The sequence below is a fragment of the Pyxicephalus adspersus genome, chromosome 4 (assembly GCF_032062135.1).
Source record: "Pyxicephalus adspersus chromosome 4, UCB_Pads_2.0, whole genome shotgun sequence".
In the NCBI taxonomy this organism is placed as follows: Eukaryota; Metazoa; Chordata; class Amphibia; order Anura; family Pyxicephalidae; genus Pyxicephalus; species Pyxicephalus adspersus.
This window is the reverse complement of record NC_092861.1, coordinates 117,375,873-117,401,500: the sequence shown is the minus strand read 5'-3', so window position 1 is coordinate 117,401,500 and position 25,628 is coordinate 117,375,873. Positions and strand designations below refer to the sequence as shown.

Here is a 25,628-nt window from a genome sequence, read left to right as displayed (position 1 = left end):
GTACAGTCCTCCACATACAAATACCTCCCAGGATAAGGTATCACCTGGTAGAGTCCTCCACATACAAATACCTCCCAGGATAAAGAATCTCCCTGTACAGTCCTCCACATACAAATACCTCCCAGGATAAGGAATTTCTCAGTACGGTACTTTACATACAAATACCTCCTAGGATAAGTATTCTCCTTGTATAGTTCTTCCATTTTTTTCTAATGCCAGCTCAGGCACCTCTCACAGATGTAGGAATACGTTAAGCCAGCTAGACTTAGGTTTGGTTTTGAGGTCTCTGGAGTTCTAAGACAAATACTGGGCTGACATTTCTGCTTTACTAGTGTTGCTCCTAGGATAAGTAGTAATAAGAGGTAGTAGTAGGTGTATTTTTTAGGAACAAGTTTTTTAATAAATAAATATTTATATGTGCGTGTAAAGGTAAGTTTTTATAAAAGGATAATTGATAAATCAAATAATGATTTCAAAATACAAGCAAAAAATGGTCCTAGTCCCATAAAATTTTGTGGAGTAAATAGGAAGCTAAACGAAATAGGTTTCTCCTATGTACTAATGATAGTATGTTCCAAAGAGGAGAAAAGAAAAGGAAAGTAATACACTGTACAGTAATATTGGTCTCAGATCCCGGCGTGTTTTGCCTTATGGGCTTCCTTAGGGAATAATGAGAACCATCACACAACTTTGGCCTTGGGATAGAGCCACTGGGATAAAAAGTATAGAGAAATTAAGCCTCAAATTGTAAAGTTCCAGTTAATGTGATTCAAAAATGTGAGTAATGCTTGCACAGCAGAGAAGAGTTTTTTGACCATCTGATGGAGATGAATTTCATCCAAGTGGTGGCATGTAGGGCATGTAGGGCATGTAAGCCACAAACCAGTACTTGAGATTTACCTAATTCAACCGATATCTCTAAAATGGTGTCAATATGATTGATTGTGCATTGAGGAAGTGGATTATAAGTGGAATACAATGTTCCTGCAGAGATAAAATGTTGTTTGTATAATGTAACAAGTTTTGTGGCTAGTTATACCACTTCTTCTGGAGTGAAAATAATTCCTCATATTTTGCAAGGAGAAACGGACACAGTGTTCAAAAATAATGGCATCAAGCCTCCAGAAGGACAAACTAGCATTTGTTGCAATCCTTAAATAGAGAATATGGAGAAATAAGTAACGGAAGACTTGAGCATAGTCCATGACATAAGGTCCGTTATTCTAATGGATGATAAACAATGTGCTTTGCTGGCCAGGATCCCAGATATAAAAGGTTAGATGGTGATTGAAACCTCACATATTGCCATTTAATGATGATTTTTGGAATACTGACTTTGGACTTTTGTTTGCTGGATGGTTTTAACTCCTCACCACTTGTCTTGAAGAATTTAGCTGAACCCTTTAGTAATAAGTGCATTATACTTTGGGAATGTTGCAGAATTCTACGTTATATTTGTTTATTTCCTTGTTGGTTTATTTTATGTAGTTAAGTATCTGGTAGTGTAACTGTAAATATTTGGAAGGTAATATTATGTCACTTTGTAGGTTTAATAACATATTTACAAAGTCCTCTTTCTTTATGGTCCGCTGCCACAGTCCTTGTGAGTAATACAACCAGAGTTGGGACTGTGGCACAAAGCTTTCGTTTAAACATGCATTAACTCCAAACTTTGAAGTTAGCCAACATAAAGGCACATAATGCAATTAACTCTTAAGCAAGGCAGGAAAGCTTATACTTTAGTTACTTGACATTCCATGTACCCCCATGTTCAAACACTTGACCAATAATATGTTTCTTTCTAAGGGTTTGTATATAGCCATTGAGAGTTGAGTAAGTTCAGCTATTGCCCAACTTCAGACTGTTTACCAAAAAAAGATTTTGTTGTGTAGTAATTGCTTTTTTTTGCTTTATAGTAACACGGTTAGAATTTTTCACATCTTTGTGACCGCAACAGCCCTATCACACACATATGAATCAAAACTTAAAATAAACCTAAACTTCTACTCTAATCTAAGTCTAAAAAATAAATTGCCCCCACCCTCCATCCCAGTAGAATGGTAAAAAAAAGCTAATTTAACTAGGGAATAGTTGTAACTATTGTATTTTAGTAGGGAATAATGTAACAGAGGCTATTACAAAGCTTGACCCAGTATCCTGCAGTCTTCCCCCATCACTAATTCCCCAAAGACTCTCTTCTTGCCTTTTCTGCTATCATAAATTACACTATAGGACGATGATTCTCCTCCTAATTCTGTATTGTATGCAATTACTGCATTCCAAGCGAATCATAATGTCAGCTTCAGCAGGACTGCAGGATAATGCAGTATTAAATACTCTTGGTACTCTAAGGTAAGAAGTATACTTTGCATTATATTTTTTATAAGCTAACAAGGCAACTTTTGATTGTTTTGTGGTGCCCAGAGTTCCAAAAACGTGTTACTGCTGATTTTTCGATATGATAATACCAGATGATCCAATGGCTTCAATACTTTATGGGAACTAACCTGTAGAAATTGCTAAGAGTTTTGACTATTTTCTGACTTTTATATTCATGTTTTTTTCCAGGCCATTATCTGAGAAAATACTGATACCAGGAATAGACAATCGGCTAGTGTTTGAAGTGAAGTGAAGCTTATCAATAGCAGCCTGTTTCTTTTACTACAAGTATCCATTAACAAATTCTCATGTTTGGAAAAGGGGCTGCTTTAACACAGAACAGTTTTCTACTTTCTCCAAAAGCCGTAGATAAAAAGTAGGAAAGGATCCAGGCAGTATGTACTGTCATAGCACACCATCCTTCTGTTTGTTATTTGGTATACTGATATGTTACACTGGATCTATTCATTTAGCAGATGAATAACTAAAAACCAGCAAAACATTGAATGCCCACTTCCAACAGCAGTAGAAACGATCAGTTCTTGGCCACCTAAAACATCCAGTCTCAGTAGCAGAAATTTGATTAATTATTAACATTTCAATTTCTTGCAAAACCAAACCAAATGACCAATATTTTCATCGAATTTTGGCAACAGGAAGCAAAACACCAGGAGTTACAGCATCTGAACAAAACAAGCATCAAAGCACGTAAGAGAAAATTTCTTACTATACCATTATGGGTATAATTATGGTCTGTGTTTTCCTGTTTTACTGATACCCCCTGCCCTAAATTCTTAAAACATAAAGTATTGTGAAAAAGGTGTATTATCTCTATTAAGTCTATACAGAAATAAGAAAAATTTTTCCAAACTCTGGAAACTGATTTTGCACATCAGATTGTACAAACTCCTTAACCGGCTTGATTGGGTATTAAGGAGATCTAAGACAGATGTTACCCCTTTTTTAGGCAAATTAGCTAACATATCATATGAATTATAACGTCTTACCTTAATGTGTTCAATTTATTTTTAGTCAGGTTGTCCTGTGTTACATAATGTTGCAAATGTTGCAAATTATGTTACATAATTAATGCAAAAAACAATTGTTGCAAAATATGTTGTACAATCAGATTGTAACATGTCAAGGTAACCATTTTCAAAGCATGTTTTAGGGACATAATGTACTCGTGATCATTTATTTAATGTTCATTAATTTACATATCAGAAGAAGTGTGTCCATTTAATGAACACTAAAAATGTAGCAGGTAAAGTTCATGTTTGCTTCTTGCACACTATTATCTCATTGTTCTTCCTATTCACATCACATAGATATGTCTCTGAGTTTGTATGTTTGGCTTAACAGCACATTGTACCTTGCTTCACCAGGAGTGGAGGGATTTAATGTCAGTGACAAGGGTAATTGGTGGGCAGGAGTGTGCAGGACCTATTTTCCAATTGTAATGGCTGAGAGACAAGAAAAATGGTAATGGATTGAGGAATAGTGTCTTATCCACAGAGTGCAGTGCGAGCTGCACTGGATATATTGGTGCACATTTTGAACTGCACTGGGGTATATGTGAGATGTACAATTTGTGAACTTAACTAGTGAGCAGTACAGGATTGCAGTTTAAATTCTACTGGGGTGCACGGTCAGCTTTAATGAGTGCTGTGTAAGAAGTACTGGATGTATGAAGTACAGTTTACAGTGTTGGTTTTACTTGAGCTGTGCTGGATGTACCAGGGTGCAATGTGAAGTGTACTGGGATTCAATGGGAACAGCATACATTGGGCTTGATTTATTAAAGCTCTCCAAGGCTGGAGAAGGTACACTTTTCATCAGTGAAGCTGGGTGATCCAGCAAACCTGGAATTTTTCTGGTCCAGCATTTAAAATATTTGCTAGCAAAAAGCAAATGCTTTTGAAGAAATCTGTTTCTGGTTTGCTGAATCACCCAGCTTTACTGTGGAAAGTGTATCCTCTCCGGCCTTGGAGAGCTTTATTAAATCAGACCATTGAACTAGATCTCAGTGTGAAATGGACTGGGTGCAGTGTGAACTGTACTTGGGAGTATTATGCTGCAATGTACACTGTAGTGGAGGTATGGGGTACATTTTAGACTGTGCTGGGGTGTAGTATTGTTCTCCCATTGGCTAAAGGAATACACTACCCCAGCTCAAATTAGCCTTCTTCACACTACTTTTCCCAATGGTATTTGCCATAACGTGCAATTAGACACCCAGTGCTGTCATGTGGGGAGAGGAGAGTCTTCAGTTTTGTGTATATTCTAACTTGAAATTTAGACCTTACAAATGGTGTTTTTTTCTTACTTCAACAGGAGAATAGAACAGCAGGTAAGGTAAGGGAAATGAATATTTAGGCATCTGAGAAAGGACAGCATGTAACTAAACTTGTTTCTTTGTCCCATAGTACAGTAAAAAAAATGTACTTTCAAGGCCTAATAGTGTCCCCCTTTTATTTCAACTTTTAGCAGAGCTTGTGCAAATACCACAGCACCTAAGCTTTATTACAGCAGAAAAGAGTTCCTAGATATATTCCTTTCCTGTTTCTTGTTCAGCAGTACAGTGACCATGAAAATATATCTGTCTCAGTCTCAGCACTAGAATTATCACTTTCCTAGCCCTGGCTAAGTACATCATTTCTGCAAAAATTGCAGTCTTTATTCTATCCAAGCTCTTAATTATATAACACTTGCTGAATATTATTTTTTTTTGGCTGGGAAAACAGAGTACAAAAGATATGCAAGGTATTATGATATGCAAAGAATGCTATAACATGCACCATAACATTGTAACTTGGCCAACATCAACGTTTAACAAACTAATCAGAAAAGTATATACAAAAAAAAAAAAAACAATACTAATATGCTCTAAGCAACAAATACTTTTCTGTACCAAAACATTTCCAGACAGATCTGCACAAGGACCAGCTGCAGATCTGACAGAACGTTCTTGTTTATTTTTTTAAAATCATTATGCAATGTTGCAATGTTAGAGTGAACTTTGTTTGGCGTTAAAAAAACTGATCGGAAACTTTCACGGTTTGGAAAGTAACGCAATTATGAGTAACTGGAACTGAACACAGAATGAGCACATCAGTAATTAATCATTAGATTTTAAAATTTCATACACAAGCATTTATAAATGTTGTAGCTGAATTGAAAGGCTTCAACTGCTTTTAAATGATATTCAACAATTGGAATATTATAGTATTGATTTGATATGGAGCACCCAGTAACAACACAGATAGCTTGTGACATCAAACAAGTTCAAACTATATTGAGTCTATATGAATGCCATATCCTTTTCATGTGATTTCACTCAAATAAATGTTAAACTGTATGAGCATAGTTTAGCCCTAGTGCTTCCAAAGAGACTTAACAGTACAAAGGTGTAATGTATATTAGTGTATATAGTTAATAAGGTAAAAGATAGTAAGCATCAGTAAAGCAAAAACCTTGTGATGATCCCCAACCCTTGAAGCACACCCCACACCACATCTTTTAAATGCTTACACATACAATTTCATCTAGGTGACTGTGGTCTGGTCATGGCATAGGTACTCTTTATTCTCTTCTTCTGATGGTGGGCGATTCTGCTGCAGGGTTGTACCCTATAATGACAGTAGTGACACAGCATTGCTCTATGTAGTATTTTCCAGGCTGGGATGTTGGGATGCGCAGGAGCCTTTCCGTGAAAATAGAAAAAATTGCCGATCTCGTCATGTGCAGTGAGTTTGTCAAATTTTTTTTCCAACCTACGTCACCCAATCTCATGCCTGGGTCGGGTGACATAGATAGAAGAACCAGGAAGAAGCGGTGAAGATGACGGCGTCTGGAGTGCCGGCACGAAGACGGACGGCAGGATGATACAGGACCTCCGGACCGATCAACAGCCCTGCGGGATACAACTGAAGCTACTTTTTTATTGAATAGATAAGATGCATAGACTTGATCACATACTGTTTAAACCATATTGGCATATTATAGGAAATGGAAAATATTACAGAAGTTTAAGCTTTACCCTGTATTACTGTTAAATAGGGATGAGCCAATTTTCCTGACCCATCGGAAGATCAAGGAAATCATTACAGGATAATTCCCACGGCTGCATTCATGAATGCAGCCGTGGGAATCCTCCTGTGTGCAATCAATGGGAATTGAAGTTTAAATGTGGGCAAGCCCTCATTCAACTTCTAGTGCACGGGGATCGCACACTGACAAGAGGAGTACAGCAGCTGCATTCATGAATGCAGCCATCACAGGATGATTCCCACGGGTGCATTCATTCATGATAAGCATAGCCTCAGTAGTCCTGTTCTTGGATAGAGAATTTCTATTCAAGAACACATACTACAGGGCTGCAAGAGCAATTAGGGGAGCAGAGCTGACAGCTTCGCTCCCCTGATTGCTCTTGCAGGTCCCAAAAAATTCAATCTCAACAGCAGAATATACACAGGCCGTTCTCGCTTACATGTTCGGTAAGCGAGAAAGACCCGATTCGCCGCAAGATCCCCAAATCGGGCAACATATCTTTTAGTGACATATTTCTCTGAATATCTTTCCCTGACAAATAGCAGAAGGGAATAGACTAGATTTTATTGTTACACATAAATTTTTCCTATTTTTATAAAATAAGCATCATAGGCATGTGCAAAAGGAGTCCTTTCGCCAAAAGGGAAAGAAATTGACGATCTCACACATGTGCAGTGAGAACGGCAAGTTTTGTCCCATCTATGTCACCCGACCCAGGTGCAAGATCAGGTGATGTAGGTAGAAGAACCAGGAAGAAGTGGAGAAGATGGCGGCGCCCAGAGCGCCGGCATGAAGACGGTCCCAGGACGACGCAGGACCCGATGAAAGAGACTTCCAGACCGATCAACAGTCCTGCGGGATTAAAGGTAAGTGAATTTTTTTGTTTTGAGGGAATTTTGAGTTTAGTTCCTCTTTAGGAGTAGGAAGGAGTTAAGTTGTACCACTGAAGCTACTTTTTTATTGAATGGAAAAGATGCATAGAACACATACTATTTAAAGCACATTGGCATATTATAGGAAATGGAAAATATTACAGAAGTTTAAACTATGCTCTGTATAACTGGCAAATCCTTTGTAAACATTGATGACCGCTTTATGTATTTGAATAGGTGAAAACAAATCCTTAAACACATAAAGAAGTACCAGGGAGATGTATTGTATATCAGAATAAAGTACACATCTACTACAACAAAAAAGGTTATAGATCTATGCTTACTTTACCCTGAAGATTTTTCCCTACTTATGTTTTTTCCTTGCCAGGACTGGTACTTTTAGCCTTTGTCCCAACATCATTGGCACAAATCGAGCTACATATCTTTTGGTGACATATTTCTCAGAATATCTTTCCCTGACAGGTAGCAGAAGGGAATAGACTAGTCTATTTTATTGTTCCACAGCAATTTTTCCTATTTTGGGGGACCCAATGGAAAAATCCTCTGGATGGATCGACTGCTCTGCGAGATTGAATGAAAGGATATTTTTTTTCTTGTTTTTGGGTTTTTTTCCTCTTTAAGTCTATGGAACCCCCCCAAAAAAACACATAACAGTGCTGCAGTCTCCTGCAGCTTGTCTAATAAAGGATATTGAATTAACCTTTTTGGTCCAATATTAACAGTTTAATGAAAAAAATTACACCCAGAACAGCATGCAAAACCGCTAGTCTGAACATAGCCAAACTAGTGAAGTGCTCCATGTCCACACAGTCTTGATGACAAATTCACTTCAATGAGTGAATGAAGTCTAAAATATGTACAAAATTGAGGCAAAAAAATGAAATAAAAAATGATGAAAGCAAATGTATAATTTACTGTTCAATGTCAGATGTATTGTTGAAGAAAATGATGCAAAGAAGTGAGAATATGACTCACAAATGATTCTCAATAAAATGTTTTGCTTTTTTTGTCAGAAGTTGGAACGGAGAGTTTCCACACTATGCTTAGCATGTTGAAACAAATAAACTACAGTGTACTGATGAGATCAGTTAAGGCCACTATAAACAGAATACAGATGTTGTTATTGCACTATAATAACCCCTACAATATCAGAAAAAAAGCTGTTGCATAAGAGCAGCTAAAAATATGTGGTAATGAGAATCATTTATACAGTACATTTAGTGTTTAAAAAGGAATTCATGTAGCCCTTTCACATTGGTATCATCATTCTGCTGTTTGTATTTATCAACAAACTGGAATCAGGACTGGACTATTCAAATATAATGGCAAAAAACAAGTTTAGGATTATAGAATTTCATTAGCAGGAAAAATATTAAAATCAGTTCCCATGCTGACAAATACTGGAAGCTGTAGAAAAAAAAAAAAGAAATGATTGATTCTGACAGGAGGGTTTGGACCATCTTGCAGCAAGCTTTCAAAAGCACATCCTAAGAAGTCTGCTTCTGCGGGAGAAAAAATAGGTGAGATATCCCAGAAGAAAGCATTTAGGTATTTATGTATGAAGTACCTACCACAAAAGGTGTTACTCTAATCTTCCTATAGTGAATGAATAACCCTCTGCTTAGAAATAGTAAAAATAAATATGAAAAACATTTAGTACATTCTAACGTTACATCAACTTTCACATATGTTTCCACAGAAATACGATGTACTATCCTAACATTGAGGCTGTTGTCTGCTGAATTAAAATACTATATACCCAGATAAATACCAACGTTGCCTAATATTAATATTCTACCACTCACAGATCTCTACCTCATCAAATGTATATATCCCTGCTCTTTTTTGGGCAGACAGCGGCTCCTGAACTACGGAAATGCCATGAAACAGTGATTTCCACCTAATTTTCTAAAAAAGTTAAATATAAACCCTGGCTGCTTATCTAGAGGAAAATGTACATATAACCCATAATCAAAATCAATCTGCTGTCAAATTATATGACTTTGAGTTCAATAAAATTACTTTTTAAGAGATGGTAAGTGCTTGCTGTGGTTGGTAGGTGCTGGCATAGGGACAATACAACTTCACACTTTTCTGCACTTCCTCCAGACTGATATGTGGCTAGGGAATGGTGAGGAATAACAATTATAAAGCAAAGGTACACTCTTTCTAATCCCTATTCCGGTAGACCTTTTTGGGGGATTTTTTTTCTTTTTGGGGATGTCTTCCTATTGGAGCACCAATTTTCAGGGCATGCAATAAAATAAGGGTAAAGAATGGTTTCAGCAACTGACAGACGGGTAAAGTAACAACAATGAGAGATGACAAAAACATTTTTGTTATACAGAGATTATATTGTGTTATCTGGTGCCTAAATACTTCTTGCACTCATAACAAGAGAGCTCGCATTGGTGGAAAAAGCCCAAGCAGCACCCAGATTAAAATGATTATGTTTCTCTTAGACATTTAATAGGTTTCTTGAGTGCATGCAAAATTAGTGAAAAGAGCAGATATATTGCTGATCCATATCTGCTAACAGATATCACTTAACACAGGGGTCGGCAAACTCTGGCCCTTAGGCCAGATATGGCCTGGCTAGTAGTCCGTTCTGGCCTAACGCCCCCCTGGTTGATCGGCCTGATCGGCCTAATCCCGGCCGGCAGGCGTCAGCAACCTGCGGCTCCGCATGTGGCTCTTGAGCTTCCTTGTTTTGCCTCCCTTCCCTATTTACCGTGGCCGGTGTTAACACTTCCACCACCGGGGTAAGGGGACACTTCCTCTCCTCTGTATGCATTGTGGAGGAGAGGGATTTCCCTTGAGGGGGTTCCTGGTGGGAGGTGGAGCCATCTGAGAGAGAGAGAGTCCGGCCTAGTGTGCCTTCTTGACCTCCTAAAATGGCCTAGTAGCCAAAAAAGTTTGCTGACCCCCGATTTAACACAATGCATTAAAAAGCTTTGACAGTTTTAAAAAATAAAGAAAACTTTACCAAAATGGTGGCAACAAGTTGAGCACATACATATAATGTACATTTGCCTGCTTTTCTGTTAAAACTTACTGAACTACCAGTCCTAAAGTCCTAAAGTTTATTTGTTACCTAAGTGTTTTATTTGAAAACCTAAAAAAATTACAATCCAGAACTATTATATTTAACAATTTTTAAAATAATGGTAATTTACAAACAACAATACATATGACGCATAATACACTCTATGACATTCCTCCTATAAACATACCTTTATTCACATATATTCACTGTATAAGACACTTTTTCTTTAATACCACCAGTTATACACTGTATGTACTAACTGTTGCTGACACGTGAACACTCTGATATAAATATTGTTTCTATTTTGTTAAATAGTACTTGACCTTTCTCAACACCTCCCCCGAGAAAGCCTGTTGGTGAAACATGAGACGTTATACGAAGCCTGATCTAGAATTAAGTAAGGCATCCAGGATGATAGTGGGCTTGTCATAGTGCAGCTGACACTAGTATTGTGAGACATTTGAAAGAGGAGTGAAAAGAGTTCTCCAGCATGCCCCGCTCCCTCAAGGCATGCTAGAAGTTTATTTTTCTCAGCCATTGTGAATATTTATTACTAAAGAGTCCTTTTATTCACAGTAGATGCATGGTGGTAGCCCGTTTCCAGGGTTGGATAAAGATAGGCTCCATTGATTCCACCAAGGGAGGAAAGGCAGAAGGCCATGGTGGTAGCAGTGGAAAAATGGTGGAAGCCATTGAGGAAAACGTTTATATTGTGAATCCTCTATCAAGAAGTTAATATCTATTTGTATACCGAGGGAGATCAGATTGTCTAGGACAGTGAGATGCTTAGGACCTGCCAGTTTATCTTTAATACGCTTAGACTGACCCTGCCTCCACCTTTTCCAGGGCCCCAAATCACAATATATCAGGGATGAAGAAATAAAAATGTCTATACAGTTAGCAGGGGTGTTTTGATTGTAAAAGTGGCTTAACAGATTTGAAAATTGTTTGCTTTGTTAGACAGTTTCATCATTTATACCTAGAATTAGACTTTCAGCCAAAGTTCAGATGTGCACATGAGGGTTACCATTTTACCAATGTAGGCAGTTGAAGACTGGTTGTCAGAAGTACTGCTGTCAAAAGCCACCCCTCTGAATTTAGCAAAATCTGAACTCCAGAAAAAAATGGAAAAAGCAGTGACATTGTATTGTATACATGATAACATGTTTTACTCACAAATTTTTTTTTTTATTTCCAATCATCCAGTGCTCCAATTTACACAGCTCTACCCAACATCACAGCCGGTCTGGAGACCTAATTTTCTCTATTGCAAATAAGCAACTCAGTCTGGTCACCTTCATGCCTTTCAGTCTGTGACTAGACAGTAAAGAAGCAATAATTCATAAGCTAATTTTTTCTCTCCTTCTGACAGCAAACATTTTTCAGTACATTTTAATGCAAGACATCTGATTGGCCACATGGGCTGCCCCCTTTCTTAAGTTTGAGTGCTGCTTTATACATACAGTAATTACAATATTCCTAAATCAAGACTTATAGTTTTTTTTACCATTTGTAAAATACATTTATTATCATTATTATTATTAATACTAAACAGGATTTATACAAACCAACATATTACGCAGCGCTGTATATTAACTAGGGGTAGCAAATGACAGACAGTTACAGACAGTGAGACATGGGGAGAAGAGGACCCTGCCCCAAAGGGCTTACAATCTAGGAGGTGGGGGAAGTCTCACACAATAGGAGGGGAGATATGGAGTGATGGGAAGTAGTGAGGGTTTTAAGAGAAAGAAGAAGACTGTTAGGCAAGTCTGAAAAACTTGTCATGTGTTTTGAGCGCTCTTTTAAATAAGCAGAAAGTAGGAGCAAGCCGAATAGGACGAGGAAGACCATTCAAGAGAGTCAGGGCAGCTCTAGAAAAGTTTTGGAGCCATGCATGTGATGAGGTCAGTAGTAGGTCATTGGAGGAGTGAAGAGTGCGGCTCAAGAGTGGAAGCCAATGAAGGGAACTACAAAGAGAGAACTACAAAGCAGCAGAAGAGCGGTGGGAGGGATGGATGAGTCTGGCTGCAGCATTCATATTAGATTGTAGAGGAGAGAGTCGGGTTAGTGATATACCAGAGAGGAGGGTGTTACAGTAGTCCAGACAAGAGATAATAAGAGCGTGTACAAGGAGTTTGGTCATCTTTGGGGACAGGTAGGGGCCGATTTTGGAGATGTTGCGTAGATATAAATGACAGGACCTTGAAATGTTCTGAATATGGGGGGTAAATGAGAGGGCCGAGTCAAAGGTGACACCAAGACAACTTGCTTGAGTGGACGGACGACTGACTGTGTTAACAGTTAGGAATATGGCAGTGAGAGAGTTGGAGTTTGAGGGACGGAAAACAATGAGTTTGGTTTTATCCAGGTTAAGTTTCAGAAATCTGTCAGATATCCATGATGATATGGCTGACAGGCAGCATGAAACCTTATCCAGGACTGAAGGAGACAAGTCAGGGGTGGACAGATAAATTTAAGTGTCATCAGCATACAGATGGTACTGAAAGCCAAAGGAGGAGATGAGACTACCGAGAGAGGAGGTGTACAGAGAAGAGAACTGACCCTTGGGGAACACCAACAGGGAGAAGAGTGGGTGAGGAGGAGTTACCATTGAAAGAAACTTGAAACGTGCGGTCAGACAGGTAGGAAGTAAAACAAGAGAGAGCAGTGTCACTGATACCAATGGAGCGCAAGATTTGGATTAGAAGGGGGTGATCAACAGTGTCAAACGCAGAGGAAAGATCAAGGAGAATGAGCAGGGAAAAGTTGCCTTGAGACTTAGCTCTGTGGAGGTCATTGGCCGCTTTAGTTAGGGCTAATTCGGTGGAATGGGCAGCTCGGAAGCCAGACTGAAGGGGGTAAAGGAGAGAGTTGCTGCTCAGGTAATCGGTGAGTCTTTTGCAAACAAGGCACTCAAGAAGTTTGGAAACATATGGGAGAAGGGAGATGGGACGATAGCTAGAAGGTAGGGAGAGGTTTATTCATAAACGCAAGCCGCATGACTCACTCTGAGAGGAGGAGTATTGTGGCTGCATTTATGAATGGAGCTGTGAGAATCCTCCTCTCAGTGAGAGATCCCGGGGAACTACATGTCAGGTGCCCAGGGATCGCTCACTGAGGATTCGCACAGCTGTATTTATGAAGGCAGCTGCGATACTCCTCCCAGTGATTTCCTGGTTTTCCGATGGCTTCCCAAAATTTCGACGAAATTTCGTGGACCCATCGGAAGTGCCGGAGGCATTATCGCTCATCCCTAATAGAGATGGTGAGAGAAGAAAGGAGACTTCATCCAGAGTAACAGGGCTGAGGGAGGCCAGTGATGATTTACAGGTGGAAGGGGTGGATATGGATGCAGTGGCCCAGTGAGCAGAGACATCATGTCTGATTTTGTCAATTTAATCTCTAAAGTAGGTGTCTATGTCTGTGATAGAGAAGGTAGTTGTCAGGGGAGCAGGTGTGGGATTTAGGTGGGAGTCAATTGTTGAGAATAGGCTGCGTGGGTTGGAAGCTTGAGAGGAAATGACAGCGAAGAAGTAATTTTGCTTGGTGACAGTGAGTTCTGTGTTAAAGTGTTGTAGTCTGGCTTTGTAGTTCATGAAGTCAGCAGTGAGGCCAAATTTTCTCCACTGGTGCTCAGCTGCACGAACATTTTTTTAAAAATGTTTGATGTCATTGTTGTATCAAGGTCGGGGGTTGGCAGGGCGGGGTAGCGGAAGGTGCCAGGGGCAACCTTATCCAAAACCAAGGAAAGTGAGTGGTTGAACTTGGTGGCAGCTTCATCTGGGGAGGTGATTTTGGAGAGAGTGGGGGTGAGGAACGTAAGGCAGTTTGAGAATAGGTTGTGGTCGAGGTTACGGAAATCTCTCTGCCAAGGCCAGGTCTGGGATGTGGTGAGGGGGGCAGGAGTTAGATAGGTTGAAGGTTATTAGGTTGTGGTCAGAAAGGGGAAATGGTGAGTTGTCAAGGTGGGAGAGGTTGCATAGTTTAGAAAATACCCGGTCTAAAGTGTGTCCAGCCATATGTGTGGGACCGTTGATGTTCTATATGAGTCCAAAAGGGTGGTGATGGAGAGCAGTTTGAGGAAGGATGGTTGAGGTCATCCACTGCAACATTAAAGTCACCGAGGATATAGATGGGCAGGTCATGAGAAAGAATATGTGAGAGCCAAGAGGCAAAGTTGTCCAAAAATTGTGAGAATGGGGACTGGGCCGAGGGGGGCTGTAGACAATAGCAAAAATAAGGGATAGAGGGCAGAAAAGACAGACGGAGTGGACTCCAAAAGAGGTGAAAATGAGAGGGAGGACTCTGTATGTGCAGTTAGGTGAAGGAACGAGACCCACACCACATCCTACTCTGTTGTCAGGTCTAGGGGTATGTGTGAAGTGCAGGCCTCTATAGGAGAGAGCAGCAGCAGAGGCAGAGTCTGAGGAGAAAAGCCAAGTTTCAGTGAGAGCCAGGAAGTTCCGAGATTTAGAGAGAAGAAGGTTGTGGTTAATTTATTGCCAACGGATCTGGCATTTCATAGACTGCCAGAAAAGGGGGGTGAGAACTTATAGGTAGTGAGGATGGTAATGAGGTTAGTAGGAGGTTGATTGTTGGTGAGAGGGTCGGGAAGAGAGAAGCTGTGAGGGGGACCAGGGTTGGGTGAGATGTCACTGGCAAGTAGTAAAAGAGAGAAAAGGTACAGACAGAGAAAGCAGGAGACTGAAGGAGCAAACAGATTAGGGGGTAACAGACTGAGGGGATGAGAGGGAATAGAGCAAGCAAAGAGAGTGCAGGGTGAGCAATACATAGTAACAGTTTATTATGAGTCATAGGAGTACATAATGCAGTGAAGGAGACTGGAACTCCTACAATGTTGACATTTGTTGTAGTGACAAATGGTAATAAACTGGTTAGTTTTGGTTGCCTTCACTGTCTTTTTTTGAAACATTCACACTCTTAATCTGATTTTTTTTTGCTGTGCCAGGACTTTATTGACTACATCCCTGTTCTGAGCAGGAATGAAAACCTTCCATGGCTGTTTTTACCAACAAAACAGAAACTGTGCACATTTACACAAACATCCTAAAATATCAAATAAACTGTTTATGTGTAACAGTGCTATTGAGTTTAGGTGCTAATAAAAATAAATCCAATCTCCAGGTTCAGGGGAAAAATACCCTTGCAGTGTGGGGCTATGAATTCAGTTTTAGTATTACAAAATAAGTTATCCTAAAGGACAAAGCAAAATCTTTGGATATTATCAGAACCAAGCCATTGACATGTATGTAGGTCAATTAATAGCTCTCTGTGCCAAACTGAGAATTCTACACAGCTGATTCAGGACTTCGACAAGCTCAAAATATGTTTTCCATTCTCTCCCTGCCTAAACCATTAATGCAATGAAGTAGCCTGGGATACAGTCCAAACTATAAAGTATTGCTGCCTAGGACTGGCCCACATACCTTAAGGATTATTGACATGGCACACACAGTCACACATGGCACTAAAGTTGACAGGCTGACTTTTGCTGCTGATAGCATAAGGCATCAGCTGACCTGAGGGAATAGTACTTTTTTTGACACAGCACAAGACATAATAATTTGTTTACATTCCCATCCTTTGAGAATGGAGTCAGCAGGAATCCTGATTTGATTGGGTGGTACTGAATGCCTAATCAAGAAGACAGGGAGCTGAGGAACGTTTGGAGTTTGCTTCTCTTTCCTTTTTTCTGCTGACAATACTGAATGGATTTACATATTGTGAACCACCTACTTGAATCCTATTGTGGGGGCAGGTTGGGGGAAAATCACGCCCTACCTTTTTAGGGATTTCACCCTGGGCACCACCTGCCATCATCAGTAGTTTTTGAGGGGGACCCTTCTTGGTGTGTAAAAATACTGTCAAAGAACTGACCATTGTTTTAGGACCTGTGGGCTGATATCCCAATAGAAGGTGGCTTGTAAGCTCACAACTACCTTGCCATGGGTAAACAAGCCCAATCTGCCTAATTATCTGGGCTTATTACCTTTACAAGGAGGTGAGACCCCACCATTGAACCACCAATGAAATGCCTATTATGAAATAAACAGACTGGTAAAGCTCTCTTCACTGGCAAAGAAATCCACATCTTTAAACCGAAGAATCATTAAAATCCGCATAGCTGGAATATTGTTTATGGCAAAAATAGCGAAATATGGGAATATCAGAATGAATTTGCTTCGTGATTTAATGAATGAAATGTACAGGACAGCACTTTTCTCATTGAAGAGCAGATATCAGTAAATGCGGATATATGTTGTTTGATACCAGTTTTGACTGGTAAATGTCAACTTAAGGGGAAAAACCACTGTGATAAATAGTGAATGTGTAAAATTGAACTAAATAGTGAATGTGTAAAATTGAACAATGGATGTGATAATTGCCATTACCGATACATCATTCTGTTTATATTTAAATTATTTGCACTAGGTGGTTGCTGGTGCAAAATATAAAATGGAAGTTGAAGTTACTATGGCACCTTGTAAAGCTTCAGCCCAAACGATACACATCAAACAAAGGTAAGAGCTGCTACAATAAAATGTTTCTTTTTACTACTGTATCATATATGATGTTTGTAAGGTGTTACATACTCATGCAGAGTCACAGCTCCCTAGGTTGCTGACACTAGTTGTTGTGGTCGCGGCTGTGAAGAAAGAAGGAGCTGGAAGAAATTGCTTGATGTATTTCAACTACTCATGCAGAGCAAAGTGTTCCCCAGACCCCTAAACTCACCTTACCAGCTTGCACTCACCACTCCACTCTGCTCAGCATCTGACTACAATACCCAGCATGTCACTTTCTCCCCTGTGACAATGCTAAGGGTTATCTGCCAATCTCTAGGCTTGAACACTGTCACATGACTGGGGTAATGGCATTACCAGACTGGTAATGTCAGGCCACCAACACTAGTCATATCAGCGGGGGATTCGTAAGATGAAGGAACAGTGAGGAACTGCAAGAATGGGTTCTTTGGTGAGAAACTGTTAACTTGCCCTACCCTATGCCCAAACAATGCACTAAATACAAGGTAATATAAGCCACAATAAAAAGATATTTATTCTATCAAAGAGATCCTGGGAATAATGAGCATCAAAAATCTCAAGATTTGAGCATCTTTTCATCAGATTTGAGCTACACTGCATTTCTTAGGATCTTTATAAAAAGATAGTGTTGTCAACCTTGCCTTTGTTCCTCGAGCTGAAGCTGTGGATAAAGTAAGGAAATCCACTAACTTTTAATTTGCAAGTGAAGATTCTTTGCAAATACACAGGCCTTTCATTACTGATCTAATTCTGCTTTAACGTGAAACAAATGAATGCAGCTAAAATATAACTACACTACTTGGCCAAAAAAAAGTCACACACTCTAATATTTTGCTGGGCCACCCTTATCTTTAATTATGGCTTGCATTTGCCATTGTATCATTTCAATAAGTCTATTTAATATTACTCAGAAAAGTTGTCCAGGGTTGCATTATTTTTTTAGCCAGATCTCAAAGATTCTCAGTTGGGTTAAGCTCTGGTGGTCAATCCTTGTATGGTAATGTTGCTCATATTCCCCAAGCCCCTCTTTCACAATTTGAGCCTGATGAATACTGGTATTGTTGTCCTGGAATATGTCCATGCCATCAGAGAAAAAAAAATCTATTGATAGAAAAACCTGGGTATTCAGTATATTCAGGTCGACAGCTGACCTAATTTTTTGGGCACATACTATTGCAGAAAAAAAAACCCTGACCAAGTAGTGAAGCAATGAAGTAACCCCAGATCATATGCCCTACAGGCTTGTGGACTTTTTCTTGACCAGGCAGTCTACGATAAACTGATTTGAAGTTCTTTTTTATATGTATATTGGAAAAGGTAAACTTCTGCTTAGTGGTCTCATATTCCCAGGTATGATTATTTATGCTTTTTTATGTTTCTCCTAATTTTTCTACAGATATGTAGGTTTGAAGTTATGACTATCCCCTGAAATAACATCGGTGAGCTTTGGAACAGTTCATGCAACTAGTGATCTACGTAAGAAAACCGTTTCCTCCAAATAGTGAAGACACAATGTTACAACTCTGAAAGAGAATTTGTTGCATATACAAGAAGTAAAAACTAAATCTTCTAATCTTTTCTAATGTGGCTTATTAATGTACTGTCAGTTTTTGTGTTTTAACAGTCAGTGTTTGTGATTTTGTTTAGACCATTTTGCAATTCTGACATACCTGTCAGGGAGCACAGGCAGGACCTGGACCACCCTGCATAAAGCACTATAGTTCACTAAAAAAGCCAGGACCTGCACCTGGCTGTGTTACCAACAGCACTTCCTTGTGATAAAAGAAGTAATAGAAGAAACCAGACCTGTGTTTGAGCACCCTAACAAATTTGCAAAGCTATGTGAAGATGTGCAGGTGGCAGACCTAGTGGTGACAACACTAGATATTACTACTACCCCTAACAGCCAGGCGAGCAGCCCATCTAGTAGGGGTGGGGAAGGAAATGCAGGAAGGCATAGACAAATGTTTGTTATAAGGGATTCTATGATCAGGAAGACTGATAGAATAGTTTGTCTTCCGAATCGCTTCAACCAAATGGTTTGCTGACTTCCTGGTGCCAGGGTTCAGCATGTGGTGGACCGAGTGGACAAATTACTGGGAGGGGCTTGGCATGACCCAGCTGTCTTGGTCCATGTTTGAACCAATGACAAGATATATTGAAGATGGAGGATCAGTAAATTATATTCTCTGGAATTTAGCCTGTGCCAAGGGCAAAGGAAAGGCAGAGTGAACTTAGACAGCTAAACACATGGCAAGTGCTGGTGTAAAAGGGAAAGGTTTGGGTTCCTAGAGCACTGAGCTGACTTTTCATTGGGGTACAACCTATATGCCAGACATGATTTGCACCTAAATGGAAGGGTGCCAACCTCAACTGACCCGGCAACCTGCGATGTTGTCCATGAGCTGAGTATTGAGGACTGGCGAATATTCGCAAAAAAGATAAAAAAGAAAGAAAAATAAGCGCAGATACTTGACATCGGAGCGTGTTGGGTTTGTTATCACCACTATCCTTGACATGTGCACGCTTTCAGCGAAGTGGGTGCCGAAATGTTTAAACAGTGATTAGAAGAAGTAACGAGTTGAAGCATCCATCCATTTTGAAGCTGCACAGGTTTTTTTGGCTAGGTTAGTGACTAAGGATGAAACCTGGCTCCACATCTATGATTCTGAAACCAAGGAACAGTCAAAGGAATGGCGCCACAGCGAGTCCCCGTGCCCAAAGAAGTTCCGAACCCAGAAATCATGCCAAAAAAGTCATGGTATACTTTTTCTGGGACAAAGCCGGTATTCTGTTGGTGGACTACCTACCTCAGGGCTCTAGTATCAACGGACAGTATTATGCTAACCTCCTGGACCAGCTGAAGGAGGCAATTAAGACAATACGCAGTAGAAAGTTGACCAAAGGGATGCTTTTTTGCAGGACAATGCACCTGCACACAAGTCCAATGTTGTGGCTACCAAATTGAACAACCTGGGTTTCCAATTGGTCCACCATCCCCCCTACTCACCTGACCTGGCCCCTTCGGACTATTATCTCTTCCCAAATTTGAAGAAACACTTGAAGGGGCAAAGTTTTAAAGACATTTCTGACGTCAAAGATGCTGCTGAGACCTGGTTTGCAGCCCAACCAAAGACTTTTATTTGAACAGTCTGGAAAAGCTGCAACTATGCTTTACCAAGTGCATCAGTCTCAGGGGGGAAAATGTTGAATAAATGTGTTATTTCATAACTCTGGCTCTCTTCTTTCTGGGCAAAGCAAGAAACTTCTCAGCAGCCCCTTAATGTGAATGTGAAAGAAGAAATAGTGAATGGAGCAATTGATGAGGTTGAGACATTACTGGTGGGGTTGAATATGGGGATGCATAATGCACAGTTAATTATTAAAGTCTGCTATAGGCCCCCTAGTGCTAAGGAAAAAATAGAGAATCAGCTATTAGCACAGATAGAAAAGGCTTCAAAAGCTGGCATAGTTTGATTAATGCGAGGTATTAACTACAACTACAACCTGACATTGACTAGAGTAATGGCACTACAGGTACAGCAAAAGGAATGAAATTTATGAATTTAATACAAAATAATTTTATGGTACAGTTTATAGAAGGCCCAACTAGAAATTATACACTGCTGGACCTAGTTTTTTCTAAAAATGTGGAGCATCACCAATGTGCATATACGATAGAATCTGGGTAGCAGTGACCTTAATATAATATATTTAATGTAAGTTGTAAACAGGAATCAAAAACAAGGAAGAACACACAACAGAAATGAGAATGGTTCACGTATGTTCTACACAAACACACTGAAAAATATATTCCAATGGGTAATAGGTTTAAGAGGCTAAAATTAAACTCTATGTGGCCCACAGCTAAAAAAAAGAATAAGAAAAGGGCTCTCCAAAAATTAAAAAAATGAATGATCAACTTCATCATTTGAAAAATATAAATATTATAAGAAAAATTAACAGTGTAAAAAGGAGATAAAATGTGCAAATCTTCAAAGTAAAAGACAGATTGCAAAGGAAAGTAATGCAATTTTTTAAAAATATATCAACAGCAAAAAGATCAGATCTGAGCATGTAGGCCCCTTAAAGGATGTCTCTGGATTGGTAACTAGGAATAAAGAAAAGGTGCACACAAAGGAAAAGGGCAGAGCTCAAGTCCAAATTGCTACAAGCAATGTAACTGCCTACCATGGCTCAAAATTGACAAAGCACCAGGATCTGATGCATTACATCCATGTGTCCTCAAAGAGCTGAGCTCAGTTATTTCAAGGCCATTGTTTATAATTTTTAGAGACTCTTTAATCCCTGGCATGGTACCCATGGATTGACGTAAGTGTGCCAATGTGGTTCCTATCTTCAAAAAGGAAGCAAAGGTATTACCAAGTAACTACAGACTCTTAAGTTAAACATCCATAGTTGGAAAGGTTTGATAAAGAACCACATAGAGAAGCTACTGCTGGAAATTAATATAATAAGTGATAGCCAGCATCGATTCAAGAAAGAGCGAAGTTGTCAAACAAATATACTCTCCTTATAAGAGGAAGTAAGTAAACAGGTAGACAGTGGAGTAGCAGTTGGTATAGTGTATTTGGACTATAGCATTTGACACAGTACCCCAGTAGGTTTAGAAAAGATAATCTGTAAATGGATAGAGAACTGGCTTAAAGACCATGCCCCTGATTCATCAAGCAAAATCGGATTATCGGTCGCGCATTCGTATTAGCGATCCGGAATCGTGCGCGATCGCGCTATTCAACAACCGGAAAAGCTCGCGCACGGAGCCGCGCTTATCCGACAGCTTTTTACTGGCGATCATTGTGCTTAGATCCTCCTTAATTGCGCAGCTGAAATGTAATTGCCTTAATTGGCAGATTCGCGACCCCTATTGCGCATGGCAGGAATCTTAACCGCTAATGTTAGTCTTTATTATGACACTTTACCTATCCAAACCTGACGCTTATTTTGGCTTGTCAAAAAATAAACCCCAGAGTAATAGTTTTCTCTCCATTTATGAGGAATCAGACCCAAAAGTGTCTACAAAACACCAAACAATTTCAAGTATGTTGAATCCTTGCTAACCTTTGTAATGCAGCATTAGAGGTGTATTTCTCTTTTATTCATCAGAATGAATTTACACTTATTTTGATTAAATTTTGACTTCTCTGATTCCTTTCAACCCCCCTCCTCCCCATCATAATGCTCATTACATAAGAACATCTGAGTATAACCTAAAATATTCAAATATATGTAATTAAACTTCCACTACTAACAATAAAGATGTATAGAGGGACCACTTATGTTGCCAATGTGTAGAACTATATACTTATAAGGTAGTGAGAGTAAAAATTACAATGCCATCTAACAAAACCTACCAATTACTATAAGTGCACTCACCCCTTCCCAAAAATATTTATGCAGACTTGAAAAGGTGGTCTAGCTCCCCCCATCCTGGTTGGGCTGTAAAGCCTCAATTAAGATGAATGTCCTGCCCAGGATACTATACCTCTTTCGCACTCTCCCCATACATGTCCCATTCTCGGTGCTCAAACTCCTCCAAACTAAAATTATGGAATTTAGGGTGCCAAACGGAGTAGAATTCAAAAAACTATAATATTGGCTCCCAGAACCCAGGGTGTCCTGGGGGTCTCCCTCATCAAACACTATTATATAGCAGCCCAAATCTGACATTTATTTAACTGCACATTACAAAAGGGAAGTATCAGCATACCCACAAGGCCCCATAAAATCTTGCATGTGGATTACTAAAAAACTCAGGCTATCCACAGGGTGCCCCACATTATCACATTCTCTTCAAATTTAGGAGAAGCACTGGTATAACCCTGCATTTTGTTCTGCTTATGCCCCACTTACTCCATTAAGGAATTTTACCAAGTTCTCCCCTGGCAGAGATCTTAGTAGATTCAAATGGTGGATTGACAAGGGTTTCCGATGCATTAAAGATATTATTGATGTACGCACTATTTTTATTTACGACTATTTGGTCAGTAAAAGGGATCGTCCAAGACAGGAATATTTTCTTTATAGACAAATTAAGTCTTTTGTGTGTTCCAAGATTAGACAGGCCCTGCGCCCATTGTGCTCCACTCTATTTCAAAGTTCTTGTAGATCTTTAGCTGATACAAAAGGTCAAATTTTGTTAATTTATGCTGCTCTGGCGACACCTTCGCAGAATCTGAAATATATGTGTGCCTGGGAAGAGGACTTAGGTCTCTCCATGGCTCAGGAAGATTGGAATGATTTGGCTTATTCTCTCTCAGAAGTATTTCGCATAATTTCCAGGGTCTTGCACAGGTATGTTAAGAGCTCTCCAGAAACTGCTTTGTTTAGTAAATGCAATCTGGTCGGTTCTAAATGTATGTAATGTATCCTGTTGGCAGAGCGTATAACACTAGCAAAGTCCTGGAAATCTAACTCAATTATGATAGACCCACTTTTTGCTAAAGTGGAGTGGATCATGGTAAATGACAGGTTATCACACACACTCAATAATACTCTAGAGGAATTTGATAAAATATGGGATCCCTGGAAAGAATATAGGTCCTTTTAGATTGATAGTTTCCCTCGGAAGTGAAGGTTTTACTAGGAGTCTTCTACCTTTTTTTCCTCCCTATCCTTCCTTGGGAATTGCATAAACTGACAATTCATGAGGTCTGTCTTATTTTGTATACTTTATGTGCTGTTCTTTGTGTTACAAGATATCTTGCTTATTAATATAAGTTAGTTTATTCTTTAATTATATTTTGAATTTGTGGTAAATTTTGTAAAGATATGGTTGATTTAGATATTGGGCTAAATATTTGAAATCAGCATGTGTTGGCAATTATCTTTACTGTTGTTCTATGCTTTTTACTTTTTACTGTATGGTGTACTTGCAAAAAATATGTATTAAATATTTTTGAAACCCGAAAAAATACATCAAATCATGACTTGTTTTTTGCAGTATTGGTATTCTTTTACCTGTGCTGGCTTGCATTGCTAAATAAAAACCTTAAATCTTTTAAAATCATGCCGCATCTCCTAATCCAGTCAAAACTGTTCAATTTCTATTTCACTCCTAACTGTATCAGCATGTACTATCTACCACTCCTGTTTGAAAATGGCTCTGCATGCACATTGTGCACAGCATATATTAGGAATCAAACAAAAGTTAATACCAAAAAACATTTTAGAAAACGAAAGTCATGAGCTAAGCTAAATAAAACTGAAAATATATTTTTGATGAAGGTTTAAAAGTACTTTAACTACAGTGCTTAATGTAATCCAATAAGACATACAAATGAGGGAAGACAAGGGTGACTGAATTCTAGGAGGAAACATCCCATTATATTTATTCAGCGCCAGGCAATATCATAAAGGCATGTAAGAATTCAGGGGAGCTATTCTTCTTTTTGATGATATCTGACATATTTCTGTAGATACAGGAGCAATAATTCCTCAAAAGGGAACATCCCCTAAAAGTCATGTGCTTGTAATTTAGTGTCTGCATGGCATCAGGACTGGTTCCAAAACCGATCCAAAAACTGACAAATGACACCGTTTGGGTCTTTCAGGTATAATGCTATGCTGCGAATCTTCATGATGTTTTGATTGTAGCAGACTTTATTGAAGCATTAACTGAACAGCTCAGAGAAGTACAATAGCGATTATCTGACACTGTGCTAACACATATAAAAGACAAATATGTTTTTGAAGTTCCCAATATTGTGTTCCTAGGGAACAATTTTAAAGCAAATGGAATCTATCCAACAGACACAAAAGTGAAACTCCTGTTCTCGGGAAATATACTGCAGACTCAATTTTCACCATTCTTTTCAGAAAGACAAAGTTTTTTTCAGAATCCAATGTAACCTAAAAGCTGCTAGAGCCTGGGGAACTCCTAAAATAATTTTGAGGTCTCAGGGCCCCATGCTAAAATCAATTTATTGGGAGTCAATGAGAATAAAGACTTCTAAATTGGTGGCCAGTAGAAGGAATGTTCCCTTTACAATGGTGGCTACAATGCATCCTTTATAGACAACTAAATTTATCATTGGAGACATACAGCTGTCTCTACCAAGTGGTTTTAGTCCAAGAACTATACAGGAATCATCAAATGGGAGGGCAATCAACCACAGTTTGATGAACCCCCTAGTGATCTCTGGATGAACCCTGGTTAGAGCGGAACTAAACTTAAGTGACTCACCTACCCAAAATCCATTGCAGGGGGCTGCCATCTTTCTTCTCTTTTCTTCCTACAGATGGCCATCTTGATTGTCCGTACTTTTGCTAAAATGATGGTGTACATGAGGCCAAATTTCTATCCCAATTTCTTATCTTACACCTTAAGCAGAACTGAACTGAACTTAAACAGCCAATGGTAAAGTTTTCAAAGTCTGACAAATCAGTCAGACTTCTTGGTAAATAGACATTGTACACAAGTACATTCTGTGAAGGAAAGATCAAGCAAATCTGATCAGGAAATCGAATTCCTCACCTGTACTGGGCCCGAAGACCCAATTACTAGCTACTCTAGGATAATGTGAACAACAAAGAGAATCTGCTCTTAGACTGGAAATAATGTTTTAGCAGTTGTAGTAGAAGTTAAATATTCCAAAATAATTTATTGTTTTACTGTAAATCTTGTTGGGACTAAAGGCTATATACCAAACAACCTCACCATAGGATTAG

The 25,628-nt window shown here is 39.2% G+C and overlaps 1 long non-coding RNA gene across 1 annotated transcript; it reads left to right on the top strand.

Moving 5' to 3' along the window:
• Positions 1-2,804: 2,804 nt before the first annotated feature.
• On the top strand, positions 2,805-18,504 carry LOC140330122 (uncharacterized). The gene is made up of 3 exons (XR_011920632.1): positions 2,805-3,087; positions 16,825-16,913; positions 18,334-18,504. It is a non-coding gene; the product is annotated as an uncharacterized lncRNA (long non-coding RNA).
• Positions 18,505-25,628: the final 7,124 nt, after the last annotated feature.